The 7,858-nt window shown below is 34.9% G+C and overlaps 1 long non-coding RNA gene across 1 annotated transcript; it reads right to left on the reverse strand.

Moving 5' to 3' along the window:
• Positions 1-6,136: 6,136 nt before the first annotated feature.
• Positions 6,137-7,142, reverse strand: LOC141371029 (uncharacterized). Its single transcript, XR_012375631.1, has 3 exons — positions 7,073-7,142; positions 6,349-6,442; positions 6,137-6,193 (listed from the first exon to the last, which is right to left on the reverse strand). It is a non-coding gene; the product is annotated as an uncharacterized lncRNA (long non-coding RNA).
• Between the last annotated feature and the right edge of the window lie 716 nt (positions 7,143-7,858).

Genomic DNA, 7,858 nt, shown 5'->3' on the forward strand with positions numbered 1-7,858 from the left:
TATCTTTACCTCATGAATCCCTTTGAGAAGAATAAAATATTATGTTTTTCCTTAATTTTAAAGTCAAGATAAAATTAATAACCTGATTGAAAACAAATTCAGAAATTGAGACAAGCTATGGTTTGTTTATAAGCAACATTTCTATTTGTCTATATTTTTATGTTATTGAAAATGATTGTGAGGTACTTGTGTTATTTTTATAAGTTAAATACTAAACATTGAGATTTCAAACTCTACTAAGTAGTAAGTAGTCTATAGGAAACCAAACATAAGACAGGTTTATATGGCTCACCCTAACTCACAGAATAAAATCAAGTGCCCTAAACATGGTAGATATTCAGTAAATGTCTTTAAATTTAATATATTATGACTCCATTTTAATTATAAACTATTAAATTAAAAAATGTGTCCCTAAAGATTGTGGTTGAAAATAACATATTTACACTGACATTTCAGGAGGTGAATTTTATCGAACTTATGTTTTAATCCTCATACCCAAGTCATACTAAAGAGATAATTCAATGTCTTTAGTATTCTCTTAGTCTTTTATAAATCTTTAGTAATTTTAAGAATTACATAATAAGTCATCATATTAGTCTCTAATTTCAATATTATTCTGACGAGTTTGAAAAAAATCTAAAAAATAACATGTATAAGATATTCATGGTCAAGTGACAGGGCATCCTCTTAGGGAGAAAAAGAAGGCACCGACCCCTTAGCAGATAAGCAATAGATGGGCTTAGAGAGGAAATAAAATTGGCCTGCGAGTCAAAAGGTCTGGGTTTTAGAAATCTGTGATAATTTAGTAATGCATTTAAGAGTTGTAGATAGTTGTAGATATTCTCAGCTGTGAAATGAAGAAATTAGTTTATGGTTGCCTAAACTCATTCACGGTGTCAGTGTCTACAGAATATAAGATGGATAAAGCTTGTTTTTGCAAAAGCTTAACTCTATGAGGAGAGGGATAATAATTGAATTGTTTACTTTTGTGTTTAGCAGAGTGCCTGACATATGATAAATACTCAATAAATATGTTATGACTAAATAAGTGAGCTGAATATGAGTTAGTGGTACATTGCTACTGCAAAAGAAAGCTTAATAGCACTAAAATGATATCAAACTACATCTTAAAACATGATTCTTCCACTCTGTGTTCTCCACTTACTAGAACATGTGTTTCATTGGACTAATGTGCATTATAAGGATCTAGTGAAAATAGCAGTGGAAGGGGACAATCAGAATCCTAGTTTGTTTTCAAATCACCCTTCTAATTATTTGTTTTCTTGTTTATGGAGATCAAAGTGATCATGGACAGAATGTATGCTCATTTATTATATAAAGATAAAATTTAGAATTGCATACACTTGGGTTTAAACATACCAGTTTTGTCACCATGGACCAACTGAAGTCAACAAGGTAGCCATGGGCCAATTATTTATGCTTAGCAAGTAAATGTCCTATCTCTAAAATGGAAATACGGTGCTGCCCATTCCATAGATATATTTTAATGGAGTTCTTCAATAAATGCTCATTTCTTCTAAAGTCATGCCTTAATTATTGTCTCAAAATGCATGAGACTCTTGATATAGAGGACAATTGGCAAACAAAAATTAGTATATTTGAATCTGGAAGTTCAACTCAAAGAATATGAAGCATTGGTGACTGGGTGGCTCAGTTGGTTAAGTTTCTGCCTTCTGCTCAGATCATGATCTCAGGATCCTGGGACTGAGCCCTACTTTGGGCTCCCTGTCTAACAGGGAGCCTGCTTCTCCCTCTCCTTCTCCCTCTACCTCTGCCCTCTGCTCGTGCTCTTTCTCTCTCTCAAATAAATAAATAAAATCTTTAAAAAAATAAAAATAAATTGAAAAAAGAATATGAAGCATCAGATGCTTGGTTAAAGATAACATGTGTATATCAATTCTCCTTATTTTTTGTTTTAAATTATATTTATCAATATTGTGATTTAGGGATAAAATTCAAATACATTTTCTGTCTCATCCCACAATGTGGTCTATTCAACTATACTATATTTCTTATAGATTCCAAAGTGCTCTGTCATTTCCTACCTCTCTTCTCTCATGCTCACGTTTGTCCTGACAAGACTGCACCATATTTGCCAGACTTTAAGTTTGTATTTGTAATTTCAAATAAAGTTCTAATGCCACGTTTTTATTAAAGCCTTTCTTGACTTCACCAAGAGAGTTTGTAATTCTAAATAAAATATTCATTTTGATTACAAATTTTATAATCACTTTTTTAGCCGTTTCACCTTCTAGTTACTTACTTTCATGTTTATTTCTCTTACTAAGCCAAGAACTTACTGAAGAATGAACTTAGCATTGTTTTACTTGCTGTAACAATGGATCTATCAGCAAGGCTGACATGGATAGCCAAAAATACTTACTGAAGAGATGAAAAAAACAAATGAGTAAGTGAGAGTTTATTAGCATTTGGTTTTGCTTTCTTTTATAGATAGCTGTGTATAAAGCAAACTCAGTATTGATCACCAAATTTGAGAATCAAAACACTTTGATATGACAGTTCCCCCCCCACTCACACACACACACACACACACACACACAAAGTTAGAAGGACATTATGTACTAGTGTCCCTAGTCAGTAACTGTTTTTAAGTGTTTGGTTTATTCATTGAGATGTCCTAATATTTTCTTATTAACTTGTATGAGTAAATACAGATATTTACTTAACACAAAAGTCATTATTACTGTATATTAAGAAATTTTTTATAGGTGAGACAATGTAGACATGGGGAACCATGAATCTTGGCTAATATGATAGACAAAACTGATCATTGATGTAGAGTTTACAAGGTAATACTTTATGATCAATGTGTTACCACTCACTATATGCTGCATAGAATAGATGCATGCTAACCTGTATGTGTACACATTTATAAAATAGGATATTACTTACTTAAGCAGAACAAAGATATTTAATGAGATTTAATGAACTTTTTTTACTTTAAATTTTTTATTGTTATGTTAATCACCATACATTACATCATTAGTTTTTGATGTAGTGTTCCATGATTCATTGTTTGTGCATAACACCCAGTGCTCCACGCAGAACGTGCCCTCTTTAATACCCATCACCAGGCTAACCCATCCCCCCACCCCCTCCCCTCTAGAACCTTCAGTTTGTTTTTCAGAGTCCATCGTCTGCAATGGTTCGTCTCCCCCTCCGATTTACTCCCCTTCATTCTTTCCCTCCTGCTATCTTCTTTTTTTTTTTTTTAACATATATTGCATCATTTGTTTCAGAGGTACAGATCTGTGATTCAACAGTCTTGCACAATTCACAGCGCTCACCATAGCACATACCCTCCCCAATGTCTATCACCCAGCCACCCCGTCCCTCCCACCCCCCAACCACTCCAGCAACTCTCAGTTTGTTTCCTGAGATTAAGAATTCCTCATATCAGTGAGGTCATATGATACATGTCTTTCTCTGATTGACTTATTTCACTCAGCATAACACCCTCCAGTTCCATCCACGTCGTTGCAAAAGGCAAAATCTCATTCCTTTTGATGGCTGCATAATATTCCATTGTGTATATATACCACCTCTTTATCCATTCATCTGTCGATGGATATCTTGGCTCTTTCCACAGTTTGGCTATTGTGGACATTGCTGCTATGAACATTGGGGTGCACGTAGCCCTTCGGATCCCTACATTTGTATCTTTGTGGTAAATACCCAGTCGTGCAATTGCTGGATCGTATGGTAGTTCTATTTTCAACTGTTTGAGGAACCTCCATACTGTTTTCCAGAGTGGTTGCACCAGCTTGCATTCCCACCAACAGTGTAGGAGGGTTCCCCTTTCTCCGCATCCCCGCCAACATCTGTCGTTCCCTGACTTGTTAATTTTAGCCATTCTGACTGGTGTGAGGTGGTATCTCACTGAGATTTTGATTTGGATTTCCCTGATGCCGAGCTATGTTGAGTACTTTTTCATGTGTCTGTTGGCTATTTGGATGTCTTCTTTGGAAAAATGTCTGTTCATATCTTCTGCCCATTTCTTGATTGGATCATTTGTTCTTTGGGTGTTGAGTTTCATAGATTTTGGATACTAGCCCTTTATCTGATATGTCATTTGCAAATATTTTCTCCCATTCTGTCGGTTGTCTTTTGGTTTTGTGGACTGTTTCTTCTGCTGTGTAAAAGCTTTTTATCTTGATGAAATGCCAATAGTTTCATTTTTGCCCCTGCTTCCCTTGCCTTTGGCAATGTTTCTAGGAAGAGTCTAAAAGCAGCATAGCTCAGAAAGGAACACAGACAATATGCAGTAACAGTCACCTTACAGGCAATAGAATGGCACTAAATTCATATCTTTCAATAGTTACCCTGAATGTAAATGGGCTAAATGCCCCAATCAAAAGACACAGGCTATCAGATTGGATTAAAAAACAAGACCCATTAATATGCTGTCTGCGAGAGACTCATTTTAGACCCAAAGACACCCCCAGATTGAAAGTGAGGGGGTGGAAAACCATTTACCATGCTAATGGACACCAAATGAAAGCTGGGGTGGCAATCCTTATATCAGACAAATTAGATTTTAAACCAAAGACTGCAATAAGAGATGAGGAAGGACACTATCTCCTAATTAAAGCGTCTATCCAACAAGAAGATCTAACAATTGTAAATATCTATGCCCCGAACATGGGAGCAGCCAATTATTTAAGGCAATTAATAACAACAGCAAAGAAACACACTGACAACAATACAATAATAGTGGGTGACTTTAACACCCTCCTGACTGAAATGGACAGATCATCTAAGCAAAAGATCACCAAGGAAATAAAGACTTTAAATGACACACTGGACCAAATGGACTTCACAGACATATTCAGAACATTCCATCCTAAAGCAACGGAATACACATTCTTCTCTAGTGCCCATGGAACATTCTCCAGAATTGATCACATCCTAGGTCACAAATCAGGTCTCAACCAGTACCAAGAGATTGGGATTATTCCCTGCATATTTTCAGACCACAGTGCTGGGAACTACTTTTTAAGAGTATGTTTCTGGTTAAGATTAACTTCATACAATGTATTTGGTTTTCTTAGTTCACAAAAACTTATGGTTAAATAAATCCTAATTTAGACAATATGCTTTAGAACATTAGGATATGGCACTCTGAAGATAAAATATGAATAACCGTTTTTTTTTAAGTAAAGCAATCTATTTGTTTTATAGTGGTATATATGGAGAGGGAGAGAGGAGAGAGAGAGAGAGAGGTTCATTCCTTTTTTGTCCTATAATAATACCTTGTCTTGAACCAGCTTGGCCTTTATAACTCCAGTTTATGGCCTATATCTTAAAAAGCCAGTATGGTATTTAATTTATTTCAAACAATATTATAAACAATATAATTGAAATATTCAAAAATATTAATATATGAAGATAATGCAAAATCTTGTTGAAATAGCAGCTTGTTTTACTTTCTAAATATTGCTTTATTTTTTTAAATTTTAAAATATTTTTTAAAGATTTTATTTATTTATTTGAAAGAGAGAGAGAGAGAGCGAGAGTGCAAGCACAAGCTAGGAGAGGGGCAGAAGGAGAGGGAGAAGCAGACTCCCCCCTGAACAGGGAACCTGACTTGGGGCTCCATCCCAGGAGCCTGGGATCATGACCTGAGCTGAAGGCAGTCACTTACCTAACTGAGACACCCTTAAATATTGCCTTAAATCTCTTAGTTTTGGATATTTTAACTAACAGTGAGAACACACATCTTCAGCATCTTTTTGGTTAAATTATGATACAGCATACGTGAGATGGTTAGATTGATAATGATTCGCTTTGGGAGGATGAATACTTGGGATCGAGACTCCACATTTGTTTTATTAGTTAATAATAAGAAAATTAGTCCGGATCATGTTTGACAAGTTAAGATATTTTGTATTTGTTCAAATAAGATAAAAAGCAACATGGTATAGTTCATAGTATAAGAAAATTTAGAAGAAATATTTCCACAATTTAGCATAAATCTCCGCGAGAGCATGATTTAACACTTGCAGGACTTTCAAGCAGTTGAGATGCCCTCACCTCTGGGGAAGCTTTGTGACTCTTACCTTTTCAGAGCCCATGCTCTTTGAAGATCTTCCTTGCTCGTTTTACTGGAATTAATATCATCTATATTTGTTGCAACCCTTCAGATAGAAATCTGAGAAATTAATAAAAATAAACAAATATCCTTAGTGAAAATGTTATTGAATCGAGATACTTGTTCAGTGGAAGAAAAAAAGTGAAGAAAAAAATGGAAAATCGCTAATGAAAATTCTTTTAAGAAATGTTTCAGTAATAAAGTATTTTACAAACCATTGATGTTTTGGGTGAAACTTCAGGTTGTAAATGGTCTTGATAGCCGGAGACAATGTGTCCTTGTCCAAGATCAAATTGAAGGATTATTTCGCTAGAGAAGTGAAAAATACCGCAGAGATATTTAAAAGCACAGCATTTTGACAGAAGGAAATGAATCATTTTCTTTTAGTAGGATTTAAGCTTTTGTTTTTCCCTCTTACAAGGCCTTTGTAAAATATGTATAGTATTTTAAGGGATTATTTTATATACATTTGTTATGTATGCCTAATTCTTAGACACTGGAATTTTCTTCTGTACTTCAATGCATTTAGACCCCAAAATACACAACAAAATGCACAGAGCTTGAAATGATTTTCTATTTTTAAAGATTTTATTTATTTGAGAGAATGAGATAGAGCACAAGGGGGGGGAGGGTCAGAGGGAGAAGCAGACCCCCCCGCTGAGCAGGGAGCCCGATGTGGGACTCGATCCCGGGACTCCAGGATCATGACCTGAGCCGAAGGCAGTCACTTAACCAACTGAGCCACCCAGGCACCCCTTGATTTTCTATTTTTAGAATGTTGGGAACATTCCATTGTTCAATACAATAAAAGCCTTTTCTTTCAGAAAAGGAGAATATTAATGCAATAATTGGTTGACATTCAAGTATGAACTGACCGGTGCTGTTAATATCAGGAGTATAAGAACATCAATATGCTTTGCATTTGGTTTATTTACTTACAGTTACTTTTATCATGTCCCCTATACTCCTCCTTGTAGTTTTCTTCCTCTTCCTCCTCTTCCTCCTCAACAACTTAACCTAAATACAGTTTGAATAACACACGTGCAAAATTTAATGTATAATAATACATTTTAATACATTTTACAAAATGAATACACCTGTGTAAACAACACAAAAATCTAGACATAAAATATTTCTAGCGTGCCAAAAATCTCCCTCATGTCCTTTTGATGTCATAACCACAAACTTGGGACAACAGATTATATTTGTTTATTTCAGAATTTCATAGGGATAAAGTTATATAGTGTATATGATTTTTTGAGTTTTTCACTTAGCACAGTGGTTTTGAGATTCATCCATGGTTTTAGTGTGCACCATTTATATTACTGAGTAATAGTTCATTATATGGATATAATCCGGTTTGTATTTCTGTCCAATTGTTGCCGAACATTTCGATGTTCCAGTTTTTGCATTTTTTTGGAAAAGCTCCTAAGGATCTCTGAGTGGATAGAACACTGCCAAACTGTGATATTAAGTGGTGGATCATATTACACTTCCTATAGAAGTAGAGAAGTTTCCAGATTGCTCCTCAACCTCTTAAACACTTTGTGTTATCATTCTTCAAATTTTAACCATTCTAGTGCTGTGCGATAGTATCCCATTGTGGTTTAAATTTACTTTCCCTGATATTTAATATGTACTTTTCATGTGTTTATTCACCATTTATGTATCTGATACACACCATAGATCTCATACAGCTCCACTATCTCATAGTCTATTTTGACT

The sequence above is a fragment of the Callorhinus ursinus genome, unplaced genomic scaffold (genome assembly GCF_003265705.2).
Source record: "Callorhinus ursinus isolate GAN/ISIS: 27379988/994484 unplaced genomic scaffold, GSC_fseal_2.0 scaffold54, whole genome shotgun sequence".
Lineage (NCBI taxonomy): Eukaryota > Metazoa > Chordata > Mammalia > Carnivora > Otariidae > Callorhinus > Callorhinus ursinus.